Below are 26782 nucleotides of genomic sequence, written 5' to 3' on the forward strand. Positions count from 1 at the left end.
TCAAGGCAGAAAAATACCTTTCATGTAACCTGTATAGCTTCTTAGATAAGATAATCAGATTTCATAAACAGTTTTACTTTAAATATGTATGTTTTGTAAACTTGGAATTCCAGCTCCTGGCTAAATATGTTAGAAAGGAAGATAAAGTCAGCAAATTTCACTCCCATGCAACTATTACTCAAAAAAAAAAGAAACAGAAAATTTAAAAAATTTTTCAGCTGACAAAACATGTTTCTAGCCCAATATTTTTTAAAAGCTCACTACTAATTTCATGAACGAAAAGTCAGTTATAATGTATGTTTTCCAGAAAATGCTAGAATTACAACATCCTGCTAAAATTAAGAACATCCCTCATATTACCACTGCTTCCGTGAGCTGGAGGTTGTAATCCTATTCCATTGCACTGCTTTCAGAAATCTGACAACCCAGAAATACCTCCTATGGAAATGTGTTTTATTTGTTTTTAAATCATCTCATTAGTGAAAGAGAAATAAAATGTAAACCAGCATAACAAATTATAACACTGCGTATTTTTTTCAGCAGAGTAAAACTTGATTTGATTATTCAGATAAATATATTTTGTATATGAATAAAAACACACCTCAACATTCAAACATGTCCAAAGTAAAGTATCATTGAATATTAATTGTAATGAACTACACTAAAATACTGGCTACTCAAATTTTGGGCCAAGAAGATTTCAGGATAGAGTATTTAGACCACTAACTCCTTCTTTCTTTTGTAGCTAGGTGCATTAGAAAGTCACTACAGAGACTAGAATGAAAGTACTTTCGGTTTTCCAGAAGTAATCTGCTCTTTGGCCCCCTTCCTCAACAATGTTTTTAGAATGAGGAAGCCACTTCAAATGACAAGTTGCAGTTCCTCCTTTACTGACTGTTTCTTATCCCGCTTTCTGGAGCACAACTGAGATAAGAGAGAAAGGACTTGACCTTAAGTAATTTAAAATCTTATGTTACTGTTCTAATATGTCTTTGTTTAAAAGGAGACACCCACATGTGAAAAACTTCATGCCCAGTTTCCTGACTTTTCTAGTCAATTTGATCAGTCTTTCCAGCCCTAGTGGGCTTAATTTGGGAAATCTGGGGTAAAAAAAACCCTCTCAAAATCAATAACCTTCTTATAGCATTTTTCTACTCCACATTTTCAGTTTAAAATAAAAATAGCCTAACTGCAGGAAACCACACCATCATTTTACAGTTCAAACTGAAGCAGTGTTAATAGAAGACGATGCATGAAAGTGGATGTTATTACTTAATCTGTCAGACTTCAAGTTTTTTCTTCCGCTTCTCTTAAATCTTTGGCCTTCGTAGGATGGTTGAAATTCAAAATAAGGTCACAAAGCAGTAGCTGGCTTTCCACTGAAAGACAAAGGGCAATGTATCATCATGGTATTTATTGAATGGCAGATGCTAAGTGAATGGGAATTTATATACAACACTTTTTGAAATGTTCATCTATCAACTCTTCAAAAAATTTGAAGGGTTCCCTTGTTTTGTTTACTTCAAGACAGTTAAATAAAGTTTGGTATTAACATACGGGCAATATTTCTATTACAAGACTATTATTGTTCCTGCAAAGGAATGAATGACTACCTAACAGATTTTTTCCATGGTTAGCTAACATGATTCCATTTCTATGTACCTATAGTTTCATTCAGTTTTTCAAAACAAAAGAGTGACTGTATTGTTTCATTAGATTAAAAACCAGTTGTACGACATAGAAAACCGAGCCATTCACAACTGCACACTTTTAAAAACAATGCCTCCAACAGGTTCTTGTTTAGCTGGATGATGAACTCAGAATTACCATTTAGTTTCTTCAGCTCATTGGTCATTTTCTCAACATTTTTAATCGCAGCTTCAAGGTTAAACTGCTGATCAGCAGCATCATTTTTAAACATCTGTATGAAATAGAAACAAAACGTAACTGGCAGTGTACATACGATTCATAAACTGAGTAATCCAGCTAATAACAACCTTTATGAATTTTTTTCTTTTACTTTCTAAATTAATATTTTAAGTAAAACTTCCCCCCTTTTATAATTGTCCACTTAGACATGGCAAATTGCAATTACTGAAGGCAACTACTAAACACTGAGGCTTTAGTTTTCTTTTCTGTTCCTTTTTTTCAACTTCAATGAAATTAATCAAATCTAAAATTTCCTCTACTCAACAGCATTATTTCCTTTTGATTTTCGACCTTATCCTATAGAATCTGAGAATTAAGCGTCAAGTACTATTCAGTCAACCACACGATGGCGCTATTGTGACATTAACACGTATTGTGACATTAATGCGTAGCACTCTTGGCACTGAATGTTACTGCATCTGCTAATACCTGCCCAGCAACACTTACTTTATAATCAACATCTTTCTGCTTATTTTGGAGAGTATATTCCCTTCCTTTACAATTTAATGAAAAAAAAATAATCCGGAGACAATTAAAGATTAGAAACCACTTAGAATTAAGTATAATTTGAATTTTTAAATTATGCTACACTCGTTTTTAGGATTTTTTTTCCTTAGCAAAAAATATTAAAGAAAATTGCACATATCATGTTTTCTGGCCTAGTTAGAAGCTCTCTATTTATCATTCAGAAATTCTAAAAATCTGGAAAAACTCTGGGTGATTTATAAATAATGCTCACTATGTAGAACACTTCAGCACATTGAGAAATATGACCAAAAAACTGAACATACACTTAACATAGATTCTTTGTCCAAGTCTCTCTTCCCTTCAGACAGTGGCTTTGCATTGAGGTCATCAGCCAGGGCCAAAGATTCTAAAAGGACAAACCCCAAATTATTATGAAGTAATGGATATAATATATATACACGTATGTATCTCATATCAAATATATAAAAACATTGATAAATATAATGGCTTGACCTTGTTTTCATTAGTGTTATTTGAAAGAAGAGTCTAAGGGGTTGTATAGTTTTAATTCTTCTTGAGGAAGAATAAAAGAATGGATTATTTTATTTATTTTACTTTCTTCTAGAGACAGTGTTCCAGAAATTTTTTAGGAGTTAAACATGGAATTACTAACAGTGAATAAGCATATTTATAACAGTGGTGAAGAATTCCTCAAAATTCTAATTGAATTCCAATTTTAATTGAAAAGTTTATAAAAGGTCTAAAAAGGTATTGCAATTGGTTTCTATCATCAATTTATGGAATCTAAAGCACACACACAAACAAAGTCAAGTGTTGAATGTCTGCTGGTCAGTAACAGAGCTGAGATTAAATACCAGATCCCTGGGCTCTTTCTTCCCCCATTCTCTCTGCTCTTCTCTCCGTACACATTAGGACACCCTCAGGCAAGCTTAAGCGTATGACATCACTGGAAAGCTGTTTCAACACTGAAAAGGGGAAAAAAACCCATTTATTTACTGTGCGTGTTCGGAAAGGGTGCAATGAAATTAAAAAGACCCTTCTCTTAGCTAAAAGGGCAGATAAAAGAGCGTGCCCCTCTTTTACTCGCCGCCCCGAAATGGCCCGTAGCGCGAGCAAAGCCCTCTGTGGGGCTGGCGGTGGGATCAGCGTTCTGCTCAGGGTGAAGCACCTCCCAGGAGGGCGCCAGATCTGACGTCCGCACGGGCCACCCTGCAGCGTGCGATGAGCGAGCCCCACGCGGCCCGAGGGGCTCCCTGAACAAGCAGCAGTGCAGCAGCGGTGCCTCACAGGAAGGCCCATGGGCCGAAACAGAGCGCTGGCGGCTGCCTCACAGATTGGTCAGGCCATGGTGACAGCGCTCTCCTGCGCTTGGAGGTGCTTCGTGGGCAGGTACGCTTGCTGCGAGTCAGCACCATGGGCACCAGCCCCGCCACGGCACGCAGGCCTGTAAAGCCTCACGTCTCCCAGGGCGCTGGTGCCCGAGGCCCCGCTTCCGGGCGCAGCCTGCAGGGGCGGCCCATCTTCTCTCGAGGGCCGGGGTGGTAGTGCAGCCAGGCCTCCCCGGTGCAGCAGGACCAGCTGGTCGCTCCGGTTGGCAGCAGTGCACGGGCAGCCCTGGTGCTTCCCTGCCTTCGGCTTTGCTCCGCAAGGAAAGCCCCGTTGATGTGTCCCTCTTCCAGCACATGAAAGACCGGTAGGTTGCAAGAGCCCTGTAGGAGTTACGATTTTAGGAGTGGGAGGTAAAAAGTAACCACAATTGTTGCAAGAGCTGAAGAAGAAATGGAGAGAGGACTGCGGTGTCCACGGGGGAGTGGTGAACGGCGATTTCCTCTCACTCTTTGAGGCCCTGCCTGTGGAGAGCTTATTGCATATAGCAGCAACTAATTTATGAGCAGTCGGTTCCTTTTTGTCATCAATTTAAATTCACATGGAGTAAGAGCAATTTATGATGAGTAACGAACAAATGATGAATCTAAATTCAAGGAAGACCAGAAAGGCACTTTGCATACAGATTTATCAGTTTAGACTACAACAATGAGCACTGCCCTCAGATGCACATATGTGACTTGAGTTGAGATCACCAAAAACTGCTCAATAATGACCTGGAGTTCAGAACTGTTTGTTTCTTGCCCAGTGTGTGCCCTGTACTACTTGAAGCCAGGGACACCAAACAAGGGAATTGCTGTCAGCACTTCTGTTTAATTTACTGCAACCACTTTTCCTGCTGCTCAGCATTCATCTGCATTTTGAACTTGCTGTTTGTCACCAGTGGAGGAGGGTTACCAGCACCTCAGAGGAGAGTGGAATTACTTGGATGTGCAGAGAGGACAGATAGACAGAGAAGTCAGCTGCCTGCCATTTACTTACTCTTGCATTCGCCATCTTTTTCAGGGGTGCGCTTTCACACAACGTGTTCTTTAAAATAAAGTGTTCTAAATGTCTTGTTTTGTGACTGTGGGTGCAGCTCAATTGCAATTCAGAATAGCATTTGCTGTTAAGGCACAATTAATATATGATTCAAAGAGAAAACATAATATGCTGCTTAGATTGTGGGGCTTTCTCAAGATGAGAAATGCAGAGCAGGAAACACTTTACACGTGCACTAATTCCTGTACTATAACCTTTCAGCTTGTAAGTGCAAACAAGTTAGTTGTGCCCTTTCTGTAGGCCTCTAAAGAAAAAGTCCTCCGTGGTTTGCAGAAGCTGGTGATTTTGCTGGCAGAATACCAGAGTATAGGTGTGTACAAAGAAAATATACAGCAAAATGGTTTTATATAGTGTCACACTAGATTCTATAAAGAAAATTAGTGCTAGTCTAGCTGAAACCAGGACACTCATATATAAAAGAATATATAAAATTTTATATAAAATATATGTACAAAAAAGTAAAACAGTAGCCTATCAAGTTCCTGAAAACATTTGTGTTAGTATAAGCAGAAGTTATTTCCTTCAATAATCTGTAAAGGAGAATGCTTAAATGGCTGCCAGGAATGGGGTTAGCAGAGGAAGCTATAATGAAAATAAAGAGGCACCTGCCTTCCTGTAGAGAGTGCTAGGAAAAACAGGTGTAGTATCCAGTATGGTACCAGGGATGGCAAAAGATATAGCTGACCTCAAGAGAAGTGAATTATCACGTAATGGGGAGTTTTTTGAGACGTGGGAGGCAGTTTCACACTGACCTCTCTTCAAGTATTTGATGTAAGTAAGTCCACTTTCTACATTTGGGGTTTTTTTCCCCACATCCTATAAACAATCTCTCACATCGTACTTAAATTCTTCTGTGAACTAACTATAGAAGGGAAAATAGAATATTGTAACCACTAGAAAAATAAAGATTCAAAATATGTACAATAAACTGAGTTGCCAGAACTAATTGAACGAATCAAGTGGAGTGCTTCTTTAAGGCAAGGCCTTTCTGAAAATAATATTTGATAATTCGAGATATTAACAAGCAAGATGACCAACACTGTATGAGGTTGATTGTACAAGGCATTTTCTTTTAAGAAAAAAAAAGGAGAGTAAGAGATATTTAATTTCTACAATCAAATTTAGTTGGAACTGAAATACTTTCTATATTTCTTTATAAGGTGATATTCCAAAATGAAAAATTGAAATTAATAATTTAAATTATTAAGTTACACCTCTGTGTGAGGAGCGTTCTCATAAGCGTTGCTAACAATTTCATATCAGCATGTCAGTTTATGAGCTGCGGTTTCAGCTTTGCCTGCAATAAACCTACAGGTTTATGTGCAAAGATACATGCAGTTGAAGTTGATTGTAACTCTGTTTAATCATGGGCTGATCTGGCTGTGTATGCTACTTTAACACATGAAACAGCTGTCCCCCTGGAGACTTTCTGAAACACATTCGGTTATGGAAGGTGAAGCCGTTCTTTATGAATCTCATATAAAGACAGAATTACTACCAAACCAGCTCTCTGAGGAAAAAAGATCAGGTAGACTAGAAATACATTTCAGGTCATGAATTTAGGATTATGATGTGAATCGGCAAGCACTGCAGGCAACTAAAACAGTGCAGATCACTTTACAGAGCTGCCTTCCTCACCTCTGTAGTAAAATTACCTTGAGTATAATTTCAGGAAAAAAAACCCCAATTAAATACACAATCACTGAACAGAAGGATTTCAAAATAAACTATATCCAAATTCATTTTCCTATATAATCAGAGATGAAGTAAAAAGAGAGAGACCATGATCTCATGTTGTATACCATTTTTACAAAAATATTTTAAAGAAATTGTTCTAATGGGAAGCAGAAAAAAATCTATTCACTTCAAAGACAATATTTTAGTGAGTGGCTTAATAAACGTTAATAGAGTCTGTCTTTTAAGGAAAGTAACACAGCAATACATATGAGATGAGATACATAGAAATAAACTGTTATCAATAATATAACCATTAGCTTTAGCTTTCATAAAAATTTCCTAGTGGATCCAACAGGAGAGTTTGAAGTTTCAGTGCACGTTATTAAACCTCCACATGAAAAGCTCTAACAAAAGAGGAACTGCTTTTTTACCATTGTCTGAGTATAAAAAATGTTAATCCAGATTGCAAGGAAAGTCAAATAGAAACCAAACCAACACACACAAAAAATCATCCAACTGCGACATAATGCAGTTGTTTCCGATGAAATAATGTAAGTCATAAGCTTTAGAGGACATGTAGGATTTTCACCAATGAAAACTGGTAAATGCTGAAGGCCAAAAAAATCCTGACCAGATCATGGTATAAAATGTAAACCAAGAGCCAGACTTTGTCTTGAAAAGCTTACAAGCCAATTAGTTGAGGCAAACAGAGACAGGCAGAAAAGATTGCTAAGTGACCCAACTCACCTTAATACATGCTCATGAACCAGGAGACGTAAACTGTGAGTTAAAATATATGTATGTGATATAATATATTGGGTTGTGAAACTCCTTTTTTTGAGGAGTTTTCAGCCAGAAAACTTCAAGAAATTATATAACACATAATACACTTTTCTGTTTGTGTTAATAACACTTGATTAAGGAAACATTAAAAACACTAGTGTTCCACCTACAGAATGAAAACCATTTCAGCATTTCACAGCAGCAATGTAATTAAGTCTGTGTTGCTCTAAGAAACTGATTATATTAAATGCATACATTTAAGAAAACCAAACAACTGTTCAGACCACATAAAATCCTGCACTTAATTTAGTAAGTGCTTGTCTGCATACCTAAGTTTGCCGATTTTCGTGCATATGATTATTAGACTTAGAGGCGCATACCACTGCCTTAGATTTTAGATACTAGTTTTCATTTAAGGAGACCCTGAACAGCAACGATTATAGAAGGCAATACATGAGGATGCCTACCAAAGCATCTACTTTAACACTTTCCCTACAGTGGGCAAAGAACTAAGAAAACACACAGTGACTTCTGAGTGGAAGATGGATACCACTATACAGAGCCCTGTTTCCTTCTCTTGCTTGACTAGTAAATATTTTTCCAGTCAGTTATGTTTTTCAAGCTCACAGAACATCAGGTTTTAACATCTCAGATGTTCTTGTCCTCTGTTTGCATGGACAGTTTAAATTCTAACATCTACAAGGTGTTTCCTGTTGCTCTGGAATACTTCTCTGAAAAACATTTTTAAACAATAAACAGCATAAGCTTATGCTTTGTGGATACTCTGGAAGGTCTCCACTTGGTCACCTGGAAAGTTCTTTTATGTGGTTTTAAACCATAGCTTTTAAGTAGTTCGTAAATGCAGTATTTAAGTTAATTATATGGAATGCTAATGATGTGAATATTCCATGATTGAAGACAAGTGCATGTATAATGCTAATACAGATGGAATTGTCTGTGGAAACTGCTTAGTTGATCTGAATAACTTTTATGTAAACATAAAGGCGTATTTCCTGCAGCTTTTTCATATATAACATTTGTGCTGTTCAGTTTTTTAGTGAAGTCAGGTGATTAGGTGGTGAATTTTTGAAGACATAAACTAAATATCAATTAGGTTCTTGTGGGATAGTTTGGGCAATTAATCATAAATGTTATGCTTAATGGTACTTTAGAAGATTCACAAATATATTTGCTTCTTCATCGTCCATGTATCATGGAAAGGGAGAACTACTCATGAAAGCAGAAGTCCTGCTTGGCATGCAAAGTCTGAGCCAATGGCATTTGGAATCACAGCTAGTCTTGCAGGGCTTATAAAAGTGAATTTCAGATACAGCCAGGAGTTGGGTGGAAGATTTTCAAGAAGCATTCAGGAATTCCTCTTGCTTTTTGGATTTCACAATAAAAGTTATTTCTGATGCTATCATATATTTTTACTATTCATAATAAAACCATTGAAATAACGCAGTACTTCATGGCAACAGTAAACCTTTACTTATTAGCAGGCAGCTACCTAGAGCTACAGAACCATATCTGCTTCCAGTTCTTATATACACTCACATATACTTCTTTACATATGTTCATATAGCAAATGCCATTCAGTAAGATTTTTCTCATCTGCATGGGGACAGTAAGTTTATAAAGCAAGGAATTGTGAAATAGTCTCCAGATCTTAAGAAACCATTGATTCTAGATTGCCTTTTGGAAAATGCTGAGCCCTTTTGATTGAGATGGCGTTGCTTAGTAGCTCAGTTTTCACAGATATCTTACCATACCGCTGTTTTATCTTCCCAAATTTTCATAGCAATAACAGCATACTGCCTGAAAAACTGCAGAGAGAAATAAGGGAGTATGCTAATATCAATAAGTCAGGTTTATAATTTGCTACACTGCAAATTATCCCTTTTTCACTTAAATTCATTTAATACCATGAACTGTAATGGTTAGAGAGACAATGTGGATATTACAGTTTCTATTAGCCATTCCTATGGTAATTATCTACGTTATTTTTCATTTGTCAACTTGCATACATTACTACATGAAGTACCCTATAAGCATTAGAGGTATAGAAATGAGAATTTAAAAGAACAAAAGAATAACAACCTGCTCAGGGAGATTCTATTACTATTTTGAAATTACAGTCTTGATTACTTTTGTTGCTTTACCAGAAGACTACTTTTTTATTAACTCATGAAATGGCCAATAGGATGCACAACAAAAGATCCTGAAACAATTCCTGTCTAAGCTGTTCGACTGGGGCATTTTTCTGTAACTAAGGCTTTTCATAAATTGGCTGTCTGGAATAAAAAACCACAAAAGAAGTAATTTTTGCAATGATGTTCGTGCAGTATGAATACAACTGTGTCACAAATTCCACATAATGCACTCACAGTATTACAAACTCTGAAAACTGGAATGGTAGAACTACAGAGCAACAAAAGAGAAGCCACGAGAGGCCCTCCTTGCCACAATTAAAATGCATTAGGTAAAGTAAATTGCAAGCAGCAATATGCTTGGCTGCAAAGGTTGATTTAGTCCAAATGTGAAAATGACAAGTATGTAATAGCTGTCAGATAATTAATGCCACTGCCTTAATAGCATATTGTATTAGCTTCCCACTCAGTGATACCATAATCCTAGAGGGAAGGGATGTGGCAAAAGGGAGGAAGACACTCACAAAAGCTACTCACACTAGGCTCTCTCTATACGGTCAGAGTGATTATCCCTCACAATGCCATCCACAGTAGGTAATTCAGGTTATTCAAATAACCCAAAAGGAAGCCTTTTCCTTTCTGCTGACTACAGTGTCAGTTGAGAGAACTGGACCTCCTCTTACTGAAGTTAGCTTTTGATGAATAACTCTTCCACATCTCATGTCACACACAGACATGCTTTGCTGTGTTTTATCTGTGTTTGCAGTGTAAAAAAAAAATAAAATCTGTCATTGCACTGGGTTTGCGTGGCCAGGTTCAGGCAGCCGGGGTGCTACAGGGGTGGCTGCTGTGAGAAGCTGCCAGAAGCTTCCCCTGTGCCCGACAGAGCCAACGCCAGCCGGCTCCAGGACGGACCCGCCGCTGGCCAAGGCCGAGCCCGTCAGCGACGGTGGCAGCGCCGCTGGGGAACATGGCTAAGAAGGGGAAAAAACCTGCACAACTGCAGCCGGAGAGAGGAGTGAGAATGTGCGAGAGGAGCAGCCCCGCAGCCCCCAGCCCAGAGCAGGAGGGGCAGGAGGGCTCCAGGCACCAGAGCAGAGGGTCCCCGGCAGCCCCCGGGGAAGCCCCCGGGGAGGCCGGCTGTGCCCCTGCGGCCATGGAGCTCCACGGGGGAGCAGATCTGCACCCGCACCCGGGGAGGGCCCCACGCCGGAGCAGGGGGATGCCCGAAGGAGGCCGTGACCGCGTGGGCAGCCCGCGCTGGGGCCGGCTCCTGGCAGGGCCTGTGGCCCCGTGGGGAGAGAGAGGAGCCCCGGCTGGAGCAGGTTTGCTGGCAGGACCTGGGACCCCGCGGGGGCCAGGCTGGAGCAGCCTGTTCCTGAAGGATGGCACCCGTGGGGGGACCCAGGCTGGAGCAGCCCGTTCCTGAAGGACGGCACCCGTTGGGGGGACCCAGGCTGGAGCAGCCCGTTCCTGAAGGACGGCACCCGTGGGGGACCCAGGCTGGAGCAGCCTGTTCCTGAAGGACGGCACCCGTGGGGGGACCCAGGCTGGAGCAGCTCGTGAAGAACTGCAGCCCATGGGAAGGACTCACGCTGGAGAAGTTGGTGGAGGACTGTCTCCTGTGGGAGGGACCCCAGGCAGAGGGTGAGGAGTCCTCCCCTGAGGAGGAAGGAGCGGCAGAGACAAGGTGTGATGAACTGACCACAGCTGCCGTTCCCCGTCCCCCTGCGCCACTTGGGGGGAGGAGGGAGAGAAATCGGGAGTGAAGTTGAGTCTGGGAAGAAGGGAGGGGTGGGGGGAAGGTGTTTGAAGATTTGTTTTTTATTTCTCATTACCCTACTCTGATTTGATTGGGAATAAATTAATTTTCCCCAAGTCGATTCTGTTTTGCCCATGACAGTAATTGCCGAGTGATCTCCCTGTCCTTATCTCGACCCACGAGCCTTTTGATGTTATTTTCTCTCCCCTGTTCAGCTGAGGAGGGGAGGGACAGAGCGGCTTCGGTGGGCACCCGGTGTCCAGCCAGGGTTGACCCACCACAGTCATCCAGGCTGTTTTCTTTACTGAACTCAGGAAACAGCATCAAGTTTAGAGGACTGAGGACCCTAACAAACTCTAAGTTTCTAGTCTTTGACGCCAGCTTTTGCCTTTATCTCTTGGAAAATCTGATATTTACATATCCTGGCGGTGTCTGTGTCTGCACAAAAAACATCATGTGTCTACCCAGACAAGCTTCCATATTGTACATGGATGAAGTTGCATATATATGAAATACTAGCATTTTATTCAGATTCTTTTATCAGAAGAGATAATGTGTGAAATCAGTTATTTCAACTGGCTTTTAACAGTCTTTCAGATATGAACAAGACTGCTCTGAAATAACTATGACATATGTTAACAAGTTATTTGCTGTGATCGTTTTGTGGCAACTACTTAGCATCAAAGACTGAGACCTCATCTCCCCACATTTGCATGTCCTGCCTCAGATTTCTAGCAGTATGACAAAGTCCTCATTGTGTTAAAATAGTTAGGATAGGTACGAATGTGAATGTTAGCTTGAAAACAAATATACAAAACAGAGCGTAAAAATAGAACTTATTAACAGAAATAAACAGAAATAACGTCAATATTTATGTTAAAAATACTTTCAGTGAGAGAGACGTGAACTGAGTACGTGACAAGTGGAGAAGGAAACGTAACATACCTGTACAAATGCAGCAGATACAACTCTCAACATTTTTCTGACCCAATACCTGAAACTCTGTAAGCTGAATCACATGCTATGGGGGTTGTACTTGCATGTACATCACTTAGCAGAGGAGGGAGTGTGGAAAAGAAATAACAACAATGGCCTCTGTGTCTCTCTTGCATTTGGCACCTGGGATCATTGAGCAAAAGAGAGACTGTGCTGCTGCATGATTAATGTTACTGAGCCACAGGTGCCAACTGAATGAACTTCACACAAAATGTACAAGGCCTGGCGGGTCTAGATGGGATCAAAGATGAAAAACTTGGTTTTGTCTGCTGGATATATCATGAGCAATGAAGTATGCCATATTACTGTTTAGTTTTACAAGGATGTCAACATGAACAACAGTTGAAATAAGACACAAAAGAGATCTTTAAAAGTCTAATCAAGCTTCATCGCTCTGATAAATGGACTCATTAACATCTCAGAAGTCTGTCTGGCTCACAGGCGAATTAGCTTATGATAATATCATCCTCCCACTATTTCAGACTCCACTAATGAGCATTAATAGGCAGATAGTGTTTAACAAATGCTTCTATATGTCAAAGTTAAGGTTTCTCTTGAGGTTCCTACACAAACTAAAATGTAAAGTGAACAATTACGTATCTCTTTATAATATTATTGATCATGTTTCCAAAAATGGGAAGTGAGGTCATTCTCCCCACTGCTTCAGAACAATTGCTTTAGAGCTAAGAAAGCCAATAAAAATTAATGCTACAATTATGCTTCTTTTCCAGGTCTGTCCTATTCAGACTAATTTTACATAAATACAATAGTTTTCCTTTTTTCTCTAATAAATGTAATTTAAAATGTACCATCAAACTGTATAAGAAAAAAGAACCCAAAACCTCTCAAAAAGACAAAAATGAGAATTTGGAAGACTGTTCCAGGATCCAGACTGAGAGTTGATAGTTTCTCCTGTAAAAATAGGAAAAAAGAAAAAGGAAAAAAAAAAAAAAGAAAAAAAAAGAAAAAAAGTATTTTCTGCTGGAGTCTACTGGAGGCACCACACATCTGACATCAATAAAAGGATCAACAAAAGCTTCTTCTTGGGTTTCAACAAACCCAGAACTAATTAATACCTACACAGTGTACCTTCAACCCTCATCACAGACACTTTAAAATCCAGAACGTTTAGATCCTCTACAGACTTGCATATTATCTGATCGTTTGCAATCAAAATATCCTATTCCAGACCAGGCAGATGCTTTAGTTACCTTTCAGCAGGAGACAAGTCCATTACCTGAACCTTCATAAAGTTACATTGTGGGGCTTTCTCCCTTGACATCACAGATACACCTTCTGAAAGCGTGATACAATATTTGAATAAAAGGGTGCTCTGTTTGCTATATGTGTATTACATCCATACAAGACTTACTTCCCAAAATTAGCTTATGCAATTACAGCCTTCAGCAGTAGCAGCAATGTCTCCCAACTACGTGCTTGGATAGGGTTAGTCATTCAGCCTCGCAGAGAGAATATCGCAAAATAGTGGGTGTGCCACTAGAGTTGGGTACCCCCAAACATTTGCAGATCCGTACACTCTTTTCTGCTTGGCTCTCCCTAAAGATGCAGAAAGATCCTTGCGGCAAAAAATTGTGGGTTCAGCCAGGAACAGCGTGTTTACAAAGCACTGGATTAGGATCTGTATGCACCAAGAAAATCACAATGGCTAACTGAAAGTGGAGCTTTACAAGCCACTTTGACAGCAAGTTATTTTCGTTCCTTTCTTCCTTAATATAAAATAGTTTAACTTTTGAGAGTTCATAGACATTCACACATAACATTACTTGATAGGTAGTACACCAATTTCCTAATCCATTCACATTATTCCTCTGCACAGTTCACAGAAGGAATTAAAATAAAGCAGGATTATTTCTTTATGCTTAATATTGCTTAATATCTCTTTTGGCACCTCCGGGACATGTAAATCACTATCGATTTCCTTCTAAAGTTAAATGAGATATACTGAAACTAAGTGAAACAGAAATGGTAGGAATATTCTGACATTAATTGCTGATTTATGCATAATATATCAGGGTTTTGTTGCTGACAATTATATGACCTAACTACAAATCAATAAGTAAACTGTGAAATTGAAAACTTCTTTACCTGTTTAAGTATTTACTTTTTCTCAGCAAACATCTCAATATTTTATTTGCAAAATCCCTCATGTAATATTAAATTGAATTCGTATCATACAAAGATATTTTCTTGTGAATTTATGCTCTTGGAATGGATCATGAAAAAATGAGCAGCCACAAATAAATTGTTCACTGCTGGTCAGGCTCCTTGTTCATGGCTGTAATGAGTCTGCAGGGTTTTGTTAAAGAGCTGCAGAGGTTACTGTGCCTCAGATTAGATTTCCTAGTTCCTTGACAGTGCCATCAGGCCTTTTTACACGTTTTACCAATTTTGCATCTACTCTCATTTTAGGTTTCCCAAGCAATTCTTTCATGAGTGTATTCTACAGTGTACTCCATTCTGCATGCTCTACATCCTGCATCTGCAAAGCTTTTCTGAAATATACTTCTGAGGAACTCTGTGCTACCTTTCCCCATAACCAGTTCCTGGTAGGCAGGCTATGTATAATGGGACATATATGTACTAGTACATAAAACAAAATTACATTTACTGATTGCAGGTTTGTTTTTAAAACATCACAGTAGATTGAAAATAATTCTAGAAAGTTACAAATGCTGTAAAGGAATCAGCCACCTCTCTTTTCAGGTAATCAGGACAGCTGATCAAGACATTTTTTACAAACTTTCCTCCTATTTATTCTGTTAAAAATCGCAGACTCAAATATAAACTGTTCATAAAACTGAATCAACACCTGTGAATTTGAATTTCAAAAGCCAGTCTCAACTTGCTGTCTTTAAAGTATCAGAAGTACATGTTTTCATTATTCTGACCTAAACACTTTTTCACTTTTCTACTTATCATGATTTACCAAGTCGTTATTTTTTTGGTTGAGGTTTTGAATTTTGTCCCAATTAGACCAGATTCCCCCCCACCCAAACTTGAGAAATCAAGATTGTGGCATTCATTTCCTTCATTCGTTGTGACAGTCCTTCATTGTGACATTGCGACATTCATTTCCTGCCCAGCAACTTTCCTCTCTTCAGAAAGCAAGACTACAGATTCCAGGGTGTGTGTCTGTGTTGGGATCACCCTGCAAGGGCTCGACCTTAAGGAGAAGGAGCTGTGGCATTGAGAAGCTGGTAAACAGCTGGACGACTGCAGGGCTCGGCCTTGAGGAGAAGGAGTTGTGGTAAACAACTAAGAGGAAGCAAAGGAGCGCGTGGACATCTGCAGGCAGCGAATCCTGACTGTGTGAGAAGCGCGTAGACTGTGTGTGGTAACCAACCAGGACGTATTTTGTGGCGCGTGAAAGAGCTGTAACTGCATAAAAAGCGGACGCTTGTAGCAATAAAGGTCTTCAACTGTTAACTCTAATAGAGTTCCTGAAGTCCGATTCTTCTCCATCATGTCTGTATTTTTATTTTCTAAATGGAATCATGCGAAGACTACAGATAGTGACTGAATATGACTTAACAGAGATCTTGCTCTGCGAACTTTTGTCCATTTCTGCGTCTCAGGGAGAAGAGAGCGAGCACAGAGCAGATTCCCACAAGCATCCTTTTCATGAGGAGTAAGCGACATAACAGCCAAGCAAACATCACACAGTGAGGTAATTAACATCAGCTTTTGCCGCAGGATAACTTTAAGAATAACCTTTAAGAATGACCCAAGCCCAGCTGTACTTTTAACACAACTGTCTTGTTCTTGCACACATGTGAGAGAGGTCCAAAAAAGTGGCTGAATTAGGAAATGGTCCAAGAAAACCACTTGACTTGAAAAGTTATAGAAACTAGTTGCTGTCTCAAAGTGGAGGCCTGGACCCAGAGCAGGACCCAGCCTCCAGCCTGGGCTTGGCCTACAAAGAGAGAGACCTAGAGGGACCCTAAGGAGCTGTCTCAGAATCCAGGCTCTGCTAAAGAATGGAAGAACTGAAACTAATTCCGTGAGAGCACAAAAATGGTATTCAAACAGAAGCACAAGATTTTTGTTTTTAGCTTTGTGTTAGTGAAGATTGGAATACAACAAAGAGCTTGGCCTTTAAGGGCTAACGTACTGTGTCATTTCAGCAACTGAACAGTTAAAATCAGTGTGTGTCTCTCAAATCAAAAAAGAAAGTAGGAAGAATAAGTATCACGGCATAAAAGGGCTCTGCTTAGATAATTATATTATTCTGGTATAACTCTCAGTAATTTACATGTGATCATAAGTTGTGGTCTTTAGCTACCTTGGCATGGCCGATACCATCAACTGATCCCTAAACTTTAGGATCATTTCAGTGGCACTGCTCTGTGCTCATCAATTTATCTCCTCTCACTAGCCATATGCTCTCCTGGCTCCATCTTATTACTTAAAGGAAGCAATGGGCCTCCCCTGAAAGACATGAGAGCATTTCTTTTCTGGAGAAAAATGATGACATTTTACTGCCCAAGATTTTTTAAACACCTAGGTTATATTGCCTCAGTGTCTGCTTTTTATAGCTTTTCCCTCTAACAAGAAATTTCAATGTAAATGTTTAAGAACAGTATAAAAAAACAGTAAAGAGAGTGGTTTAGAAGCGTAAAATCCCACAGTGACTTATTTAAATCATCATAAATCATCAGAGCAATGCGCATTGTGTACATATAGCAAATCCTAGCCCTTCTTACAAATCAACCTTTGGAGAAGCAAAAATTCATCAGTTCTCTGATACTCAATGTTTTATTACCTACTTGTTGGTTTTACTCTCAAGAAGTCTGTCTTCTAACAGTTATACATTTGTTTTTTGATAAGTGTACCAGTGGAAAAAAAGACTAGAAGTTCCAAAAAAAATTCACAAATACAAGTACGTAGTCATTCTAAAATAAGGAGGTCAATTTGCTTCACAAAGATGATTTGTGTAAGGTTGTTTTATTGCTTCCTTCTTAAAAGTTTCTCTGACACAAGGTCTATCAGCAGGTGAACATTACTGCATAAGTAGCATGGTAGCATGGCCTTGGTCACTTTTTGAAAAAGCTGCAAGAAGCAGCTTTCATGCCACTATTCATTAACACTTTGAGCACATTAGCAAGGATTTGTTAGCAACTGCTGATGCAATAAAGTACATGTCTGTTAGGTCTTTTCAAATGCTTTGGATGTAGAGTCTACTGTGCCTAATCAGACTGGCATTGCCCACTGCTGGAAAGTGTTGCATGATTTACCACTCTGCCCAGGCACTCTCACCTGATTAAATCCCTCTTTCCTTGCTGCTGTGACGCAGAATTCGCAGCAATGAAGCATCTTTAATATTCTGTGTAGTGCAGCTCTAGAGCTCTTGGAATACATAAGTTCAAATCTTGGTTTAAAAAGCTCCCTAAGTTTGATTTTACTTGGCTGCAAATAGGCAACCTGAAAATAAGCAAATAAAATATTACAGCTGATGCAGAAGAAATTCAAATTTCCACCTACCAATGTACTTCAGTCTAAGGTGAAGCTTGATCATGAGTAAGAGCATAAGTCCCTGATGCCTTCACACCCTGTCTCCCTGTAGAGCTTGCGAGCCTAGCAGGTCTGCCACTAGTAACATAGTGACTACAGGGTACGATAGCTAGACAAGTGACATACAGTCACTTTAAATAAAGGTCTGTACACCTGTCAGTGGCTAAAAATTTTGGACAGTGCAAACAGTTCATGATGTGAACTGTAAACTGGTTAATATGCCTAGTACCAACCCATTTAATTATTTTCAGAAGGAATCAATCTGAATAACTGCAGTAGTAGCAGTAACCTGCCAGTAAAATGCGGCTCTGAGGTCAAAGAAAGGCTGAGTTATATTAGAAATAACTGAATAATAAAATGTACTTGAGGGAAAAAATCCATATTTAACTATGATATGGATATAATATGGCAGAATAAGTGCATCTTAAGGTTGTATTTCAAATGATCTTGCTGGGTTTGAAAAATACAGAGTTTTCATTGTGTGTGTGGCTGTACATAAAATATGATGCACATTACTCAGCAATACATGAGCCAGGACATATGATGGATTAACAATTAGCAATTCTATTGTTCATATTCATTTGTCTAAGCCTTAATGGTGTGACCAGTAAATAGAAGCACTTTGGACTGAATTGTTTAGATGTTAATTTGACTGCATCTGAAACTATTCACTCTAATACTACAATGTGGATAGCTATGCAAGCAATGAGATTTTGGGCCAGAAACAGTAAGTATGGCAGCCTGGCTCACTGTGACTCTTACACAGGAAAGAAAAGGGGTTAATTTTATTTATGGATTTTTCAGGGATTTCAGGGGAAAAAAAAAATTCCAGGGATTATGTTCCTATGTAAGAAAGACCATCCATTTATTTCAGTATTCTTCATTTTTCAAAGCATGCTCACAATAGTGATTATTCCTTCCGTGTCCTCAGTACAGAAAGTTAAGAAAGAATGAGAGGTAGGTATTGTCTTTTGTGACAGGAGGAGAAGTTATTAATTATACTTTTCAAACCTCTTTACATCAATGCATCCAAGCTACCTAAGACAAAATGAAACCTCCTTTAAAGCAAGGCTACCATCTGAAATGAACTATATAAGGAGCATACTCCCTCACCCAGCAAATTGCTCCTTGCTTAAAGTTAGAACCGTGTCAGCTCTTTGCTCATTAACACAGATTTTTCCTGTTTTTTGTTCCCTGCAAAACCAGCATGTAAACTGGATTCTGTGCCAGCTTGCGCATCACCGATAGGATAAATCATTTAAAGAAAACATTTGTACTGTAGTGTCTTTATTGTTCATGATTTGCAAGCTGAGAACTCACTGTAGCTCTTGAATCTCAAGTCGGCAAGCATAAAATGGTCTTGTTTGGGAGCTGGTGAGACAAACAGTCTGGAATCCTGTGGCACAGTCAGGGCAGAAGCCCATAATGCCATCTGAGACTCAGTTTTACAGATGTACACTTTGACAGGTCTAACACGTATGCTTGTGAATGGGGGATATCAAAATGTCACTGAAAACATTATTTCCTTTCATTCCCAATCTTATCCACCTCTTTCTATCACCAGTACTAAAATAACTCAGTGACATAAGCAAGGTGGTGCTTATGGTTAGCAAGAATGTGTTTAATATTCCCTCCAGGAATGACCTCATTGAAATGAGAAAATGATCTCCACATGATCTTTCAAAACCAATATAATCAGGAACAATAACACAAAATTCCCAGCAAGCGGCACTGTTTCACTAAACGTCCCTCACCACCTATTTTACACACACAGAAAAATGTTATTGCACAACTGGTCCATTTAAGATGAAATGTAGAACCACATCCAGCTCAAAAATGTTGAGCCTTTTGTCACTTTTAGATGAAGGTAATCACTTTCATTAAAGCCTTTCTGCTTATTTTACTCTTCAGTCAACATCTTGTCAGGTACAAGACTTGCAGTTTGATTAAATTAACATATACTTTTGAAAAATGAGATGGAATTTACTTACAAATGCTTGGATACTTCAGAGAGAAATAGAGGTGTATATATAAAGGATGAACTATATGTCAAGAAATTTGTGGGGGACATTGGAAGGTGTTTGGAGAAAGGATTCAATTTAAAGTTCTAAGTGTGATATGACGGAAGTAACAAATCCTTTGTATGTTAAAAAACCCCCAAATTAGCAGCAGATCCTGCCTTTACTCCTTTACTTTGTGAGTAAGCACAAATCTGAACTGTGTGCTGTCATGAAAAGAATTCCTTTGGAGAGTTTGGTCTTTTCCAAGACTAAGAGGGGAAAAACTTCAGTTGTTAAAATGACAGATTTTCCAAAAAGGCAGTTACAAAAATGAAAAGCAAGGTATATTTCGTAACAATCCATTCACAAACAAAATATCAGTACAAGATTTGGTATGTTTTGTCTCAAAAATATGTGACAACTGAAACCTTGCCAATATGTAGACATTCTTTCCAAATTTGAGTACATGCTGCAAGGAAGGCAATTCAATAGAACTCAACAAACTTTTAGGCAGAACAAGGTTGTTAGTAGGAGCATACTGTTCAGGATGAGGATCAAAATGCTGTTGAGGAGCTGAAGTCTTATCTCACTTTTTTCTTACCTTATATTATCACCAGGGTTGTGGCTAGTACAGTCAGATCTAGCTTACTCTCCTTTACAGCAACATTTTTTTACAGATAAACATCCTCCTGAGAACTTCAGAAGTTTCTGGAAAATGTGGTTGCCTTATTTTTATGCTACAATGTCTGTCTTTCCTTATGACGTTTCCTGGTTTTTTTTCATGTACTTTTTACAAAGATATTTGTAAGAAAGCATTGGATAAGGACTTACTTCTCTATGTGTCTTATTAATGAGTCTGAGAATTTGGGGTTTACTCTGAAGAATAAGTGAGTATGTTAAACTAATCAAAGCGCTTCTCCACTAGTTAAACACAGCGGACTTCAGAGGTACTTGCCCAGACATCAGTTGAGAAATGAACCATGACCTTACTTCTTCAAGCATTTGTAACATTTCAGTCTTTCTAAGAGTTTTACTTTTGAAACAAGGAAGATGCAATAAGTAAAATTACTGTCCTCTTACCTCTGTTAGTCTGAGCAGCCAACCAGTGTCCTGCAGATTGTTTAGTTCTGGACAACAAGGGAACGATGCAGTTGTGTAATCCTTTGCAAAGACATAATGCAGAAGCGATGTTAGACAGTTTCTCTGCTACCACTTCTAACCTATGTCAATACTTAGCTGTAGAGTGCTTCTTTCCCTACTCTGCTTTTGCTATGATGTAGAGTTATACTACTAGTAGTTATCCAGCTGCCTGTAAGACTTTTTTGCTGCCTCCTCTGGGCATTTTTTCACACACTGTGATGAGCCAGGCTAGGAAAGAAGGCCACGTCTTGGATGGAGATAATTTCTTCCTCAAAGAGGCATTATGGCTCATTTACTTCTGTAATAGTGTGGTGTGGTCACAGGTGAAGTGACAACTAGGCAGTCTGGAAGGGCTAAAGAAGGAAGTGGCTTTTAAAGCTTTTTAAATGGTCAGAATTTGTTCAGGTCTGGGCCTGCAAGACAGATTGGGTGAGGAAGCAGAAGACTCTCACTGCTTTATACAAGAGAAAATTACATTTTTATAAGGTCTTCTCTTTCTTTCTCTCCTCTCCATTTTTAGCATTATGGGAGGCTTAGTCTGAATTTCTGACATCCTCACAAGTTAGGATGTTCAGGTAAGGAGTTTCTTTTCATTCTAACAAGAAGCTTCCATACTATAGGCAGTCAGGAAGTACTTTCATGGTTTCAAGGTTAGAGCAACCCTTGCAGACCTGTTTCTGAGGTGTGTTCTGATTTAGGATATGTTGCAGAAGTACTGTCACAAACCTATGTAAGGGCATGTTGTTAATGTGATTAAGGCACAGTAAGTAGGTAGCTGTTATGTTGATTTTTCTTCAGCTATTTCTACTTAAAGGGACACATAAAAGAGCATGTTAATTTTTTTGTTCACTTTTATCGCTCTCTTTACTACGTAAACTCAAAGGACATGAAAATGTGCTATATACTTTTCTCATGCTCAACTCTATCCAAATCCCAGACAGTGTTTAAAAGAAAATGTCAAAAATTGCAGGAGGAAACCTGTTGTTCCTCAACCATTTCTTCATCTAATATGCTCAGAGACATAACATGATCTGAATTTGTGATGCACTTCAACTTAGAAACTGTTCCTCATCAGGATCTATCATTGGTCCTCAGTTTCTGCATGCATGCCTGTACCTCTTCAGGAAGACTATAATTTCTTTTTCATTGCAAATGGATTGCCTGGGATAAACACATAACTTACTTTGTAGGCAGAGAAGGTCAAAAACAGTCTCTACAGAATCTCTCCATAAAATGTGACAATAAATAACAGTTTAACCTCTAATCTATATTAACAGACTACCTTTATTTATTGTTTGACTTGTGTAAAGACAAAGACAGGTAATCCAATAATAGCAGTCACAATAGAGGCTAATGACCTTCTTTTACAAGAATGTAGATACCAGTGGGCAAAAACCATTTCAGCTTCAGCATCATGCAAAAGGCTATTTTGCAAAGAAACACTGTGTGTTAGTTGTTGAAACTTTTTTGTGCATTCCCCGAAACAAATTACACTATTCTGAATATTTTCTTTTCTGTGCAGTAAATAAAGTCTTTCATGTTGACAATGCTAATATTATATTTTAAAATATATTTGCATTTGTGTTTTTTGTCATTTTTTATTGCATTGTATAAATCCCAGAGCAGAGATCCACTAAGCTCACTTTGAGAAAGCCCCGTTTCTTGGGATAGCATCATGCAGTGACACAGGTGATCATATGGCATTTCAATATGGTTTACTGGCTGAATCTATGGGAAAGTTATTTCAACAAGAATTGTGGATATGAGTTTGGAGTACAAGTCAGGAAGGCTATTTTTAAGTGATTTTTTTTAGTTGAGTGATTTCATACGAAATATTTACAAGGGTGAATATTCCTACTGCAAAGTAATCTTAAGATATTTCAGTCTAATTAGTGCTTTAAATCTACTACATAATCATGGGGGGGGCAAGAAAATAATGTTATTACGACTTGTAATTCTGGGATTTAGCAAAGCCACTGTGGCACTGAGGGGACAGAATATGAAACAAGAACTAGTGAACATTTATTTTCAAGGAAGGGTTATGCACATTTTGTGCCCTAGCTAATAAATGTTTACTAATGCATGAAGATATGTGTGTAATTAAGTTGTTTTTACTTCCTTTTACATTTTAGTGATGCATAAGACAGCAGGAAATTCTCTTCAATCTTAAGCCTTGTACCTAGAAATAAGAAGTTAATTTTTATTTACAGAAATACTGATCCACATCTGCTGGCTATTTAATTTGTTCTTAAAATTTTCTTTTCCGGGCAGTAAATAAAGTCTTTCATGTTGACAATGCTAATAGTATATTTTAAAATATATTTGCTTTTATATATATATACACAATATTTATATATATATGTATAAACATCCTCTTGTTTAAGAATACCTTAAAAGCTCATTCATTTCATTTTTAGTCACATATTTCACTAAATGAAAGAATCAATTTCTAGATAATTTTTAAAGATCTTTTTCTTCCTCCTCCTACTTTATGAAGCCTATTTTTAACACCAACTGGCAAAAATGTCTTATACATATAAGCATCTCAGAAGGCAATCTCATAAGGTTTATTAGAGTTGTATTAATGTGAGAGGTGTTTTATGAAGGTACTGAACATAAGTCCTAGGACAGTTTGTCTTATCTTAGTGTGGGAAATATGAAAAGAAAGCCACAACATTCCTGAGAATGGAAGAGTTTAATTTTCTTTTCAATTAGCCAAGGAGTTTGACACCAGTTCTGTAAATGTACAGGGTGTGTTTTTCAGACTTAGTCTGCTTAGTAAGAAATTATGTCAGATCTTCTTGGCACTGTGGGAAACTTCAGTGACGCTTTTTGAAAACCAGGCCTTGGAAACACATTAGCCTTCCAAAATGGAGCCACTCAAAATTGCTACTCTTTTTTGCCCTCCACTGTTGGCTTTGAAATTTGGCTTTCTGCATCTGACTTTTTCATTATGTGCAGTATTGTGTATATCCATCCTAATAAACTCCATTACTTGGAACAATGAGGTTGAGCATAATTCAAATCACCAGTAAAATGGATTAAATAGTATGATAGGATTTGAAATGTAAATACTGTGTCTTTTCTGAACATAAAGTTTTAATTAAATAAAGGAAATGGATACTTGTAAGGACTGACAATTCAAGCCAGCATTTTATCTGTAAGTAAGCAACTAATAAAATCTGTGCACCATGGGAACAATGTGGAGATTGAACACTGGTGCCTTTGGAATTAACCTACAACTGCCTCTCTAAATATTTTTACACATTTTTGGATAAATCATCAACTGGAAGAACCTTAGGAGAAGAAGAATGTCTTTTTTGCCATCAACTTTTTTTTTTAATATGACAATGCACAAGTATTTAATTTGTTTGTGACTGAAATAGTGAAGCCTTTCTACCCAGTGGATTTACTGCATGACTATTGCATTATTTCTTTGAATTCTGAAATGGAAGAAAAGATTTCAAATCATAGCAGCAGCCAGATAAGTGCGATCTTAATTGTCACATATATGCGATATCAATATGGGGCAACTTTAAAGATTTATGGTTGTATAGTCCTTTGTGCTAACATGTGGCTCAGAGTAATACACAAAGGAGTTTGGCTATAAACCCAGGAAAATATGCCTAGATTTCTGCTCAGTAATTATTCTTAGTTGCAGTTAAAAAATTATGGTGCTATTTTCCTATTCTTTTAATAGGGAAAGGACTTTTTTTGGGAAAATACTGTTTTGTACATAGACAGGGGAATTCAAATCATTACTTGATGTTTAGAACCATGGAAAACCATTGTGGTGTCACGTCATTGCACGTATGTAAATCCCATAAATATGGAAGATGTACCCCTGAGGGAAAAAAGTGTCCTATTTCCATTATGCCACACAACTTTCCTGACAACTTGACACCTTTTGCTAAACAAGACTTTGGCAACGTAATGCTGCAGATAATAATTATAAGGCCACAAAATTCAAACGAGTTACTTTCTTAAATAAACCATTTCTAGCAACTAGGAAGTAAGAGAACATAGGGCAAAATGTTTCTTCTGTACTAATCCATTTGTTTCATTGAAGGCGAAGAGAAGGAACTGCAGACAGCCTCTAGTTGTCTGTTCTTGCACACATACAGCACATACTTCTATTTGTCATAGTCTCATGACAATTGGATACAAAAATATAATTGCTCAACATATTCAGAATACGTAACAACAGGTCATGACTAAATTCTGCTCTCCTTCAATTTAAAGTCAAAGAGAACCACATATTTGGATTTAAGTGCAAATTCAACCGTCTGAATTTAGCCCATGTTTCTTATAAGTAATTTTGGCAAATCTATTTTCTTTAATAATTCTTCACAAGCAGAAATAGATAAAGAAATAAAAACTGATTCATTAACTCCTAGGGAAGGCAAGATTTTGCTTACAACCGTTACTGTTCATTTGAAAATTCCCTGATTATCACTGACATTTCCAAGAGTACTCAGGAATTCTGCTCTGTGATATAAAAAAAAAGTTATCTTGGTTTTAGCTCAACTCTCTTTCAAAGATATTTCTTAAAATTTGGCTAAAGTTGCAGCCCCTAAGACAAACAAACAAAATACTGCTAAATAGCAAAGATTAAGTAATCCAAAATCTTACTTTTCTTTCAAGGTCATTAGAATTTTTACGTTGCAGATAAATAATATGATCCATTTCTTTGTTTTGAAATTAATTAATATATTTAACATATGCATCATATGCTACTAGAAAAGGTCATCTGCTCTCTGTGTAGATGGGGTTCTCTAGTAACATAAGAAATGTTAATAATGCTGATCCTAAAACCAAATGGTTTCAGAAGTGTCCCAATTGAAATATGAAAATAAATATGTGTTCAGGTTTCCACTTATACACTACAGTATTGCCTAATCACATAACAGAATAGCTTCTGCACACAACAAGCCATCAACTACTTCAACCTGAGCCTTCATGCAAAGTATTAATTTGCTTTGCTGCATAAAAGAACCAGTTCTGCTATCACTGCAGAGAGCTGCTGTGCATTGCATTAGAAAGAGATATGACAAAATTCAGCAGAAGCAGTGCTAAATTTAATGTCTAGCTTGTAATTTTGTTCTGCATCACCTTCGTACATCTGAAATATGTGAAATATGTTTTTTGCTTGTTAGACAACAAATGACATTTTGTTTTGCTAAGAAAGCTTCGAAGTTACGAAACAAAACCAAGCGAAAGACGCATTGAAACTGTCACTTGCGTTAATATAGAGGCGTCTGAGGTAGTGGATGGAATCCAGTCACAGAACACAAAGAATAAAGTTAATTTTGTCTTGCTTCTCAGCAAAATAAATTAGTCTTTACTTCCCCAATAGGTTTTCGGTGTCAGATCAGTTGATCCAAAGATGGCTCAGGATCCTAACAGCCTGCAGCATATAGCATAAATAAAAAATGGAAAGATCTGTCCAATTTGACTTGCATTAGTTGCCCTCTAATAATTATCCACAAGCTGGTGCTGTTTTTCGGTGAGTTTCTCTCTGGTAATAGAGCCATTGTCAAACTGGGGCTTGGCAGCAGTACAACCTGTCACCTGGGAGCCCCTCAGTGAATCTATGCTTGAGAAGCTCCATTGCTCTTGTGTAGAAGGCTGCCGTGCAAGTCTACTAAAACCAAGATAATGCAAACAAGAACATTTAAGCTGTGTGCTACTATCTTTGTCAAAAGCAAGGAATAGGGACACTTTCCTTCATACAAAACACTCATCCTTTTCAGCAACTGGAACAACTTTTGCAACATGATTGCTGGTTTATTTGCGAAGTTGTTAGTTCCCACAGACTCATCATTTATCTATACGGGGTCGTAACAGTACAATCTGGCTTAACAGTCCACTGAAAATTAGCCTGAATATCTACAGAA

This window comes from Phaethon aethereus (assembly GCF_964289735.1).
Source record: "Phaethon aethereus genome assembly, chromosome: 14".
NCBI lineage: Eukaryota > Metazoa > Chordata > Aves > Phaethontiformes > Phaethontidae > Phaethon > Phaethon aethereus.